Genomic DNA, 1,802 nt, shown 5'->3' with positions numbered 1-1,802 from the left:
TTTTCTATTTTATTCATCTATAAAATTAAAACAGAATTTAATATATAATTAACATAATTAACATAATAATATAAATATAAAATATTTTTAAATTGCAATTTAAGTGTTAATAACTCCGTTATATTTCGGTAATTCTCTGTAAAACTGTTTTCTGTATTAAATGATAACTGACATCAGTTATTTCTTAATTTTTTATCTCATTGAAAATAGGAGCGGAATGTGTGTAGGTAATCTTTCCGCGCTCGTGTGGCGATTTAAAAAACTTTGTTCTGATCATGACTTCCGCAACGCAGCGAGAAAAGTTGCGTCATTAACTGGAGGCAGGAAAACTGGAGGGCGGAATAAAAAGGTGCCCCGCATAGGGCCCACCAGGACCGTGAAGCATTAAAGCGCTATTACGAGTACGCGCGCGCGCGCGCAAGAGAGAGAGAGAGAGAGAGAGAGAGAGAGAGAGAGACAGAGAGAGAGAAGCGCTACGCTTATACACGATGATGCGGCAGAAAACGAGAGAGGACGGGTTCCATTATCCTTGAGGAAAAAATGTTCGCCAGCGCGCTCGGATATCTCTCCTCTCGCTGGAAGAAGCCTGAATTGGATTCGCGGAGAGAAGATCCGCGAGCAAGAAATCGAACGCGGCGATCGTGAGATTCACAGGCGCAGGAAGCGATTCGTCGATATTGCGATAAAAACCCCCGAGTCCGGTAAATAATTGTAACAAAATGTATACTGCAAGCTCCATCGAGACACTAGAATTTTTATACGATTTTCATTAATAACAAGTTTTCTACTTTCAAAAAAGTTGCTTCCAAACTTAGACAGCGCACATGTCCAAAAGACATCTAAAAGACGACTTAAAGACGTCCTTTAGACATCTTTAAGACATCTTTTGGCAGCCTTTTTGTGCTGTCTGGGAATATGAAAAAATTTGTTTAGTAAATATTTATGTAAATATATTATATTATTTGATTGAAAAAAAATAATTAAAATTCCAGTGAAACTAATTGCATGTGAAAATAGCTCCGATAATATAGAGTAAGTAAGAATCAGACGCAGATTTTTTTTACACATGCGACTAATCGATTCAATTTTTAAACAATAATTAAAATAACGATATTACTTTTATTATTATAATAAATCTTAATTAATATTATTTCAGATCGATTTTAATCATTTTCGCGTCACTGATTTTCGACATTAATTAAATTAAATTATATTAAATTATTGATTAAATTAAATTAGATTATATTAGTAAATTATATTAAATCTCCGAGGCATTAAATTATAATTATATTAAGCATTTTTTAGTATTTATCTGAAATTAACTTTAAAAAATTATACATAATTTTTCTCACTTTATAGAATGCATCAATAATTTATAAAAAGTAACAATAATATAATTATAACGAATTTATTATATTTGAAATTATTTTTAGTGCGCTTTTAATAAATTTCGATATTGAGCTACATTATATTACTCATTAAGCTACATTATAATTATATTAAGGCATTTTTTAGTATCTAAATTTCTTTTAAAATATTATATAAATTATTATATATTATAAATATTATAAATATTATATAAATATTATAATTATAAATATTATATAAATATGATAAATATTATAAATATTATATAAATATTATAATTATAAATATTATATAAATATTATATAATTCTTCTCTTCTTTTTTGGAGGATGCATCAATATTTAAAAAAAGTAACAATAAAGAAATATTACTATATAAATGAACATTATTTTTTTAAATATAATTTTCTCTTCCACTTTATATAATTATATAATT

This window comes from Camponotus floridanus, unplaced genomic scaffold (genome assembly GCF_003227725.1).
Source record: "Camponotus floridanus strain SB8 unplaced genomic scaffold, Cflo_v7.5 scaffold151, whole genome shotgun sequence".
Taxonomy (NCBI): domain Eukaryota; kingdom Metazoa; phylum Arthropoda; class Insecta; order Hymenoptera; family Formicidae; genus Camponotus; species Camponotus floridanus.
This window is presented reverse-complemented; position numbering follows the sequence as displayed.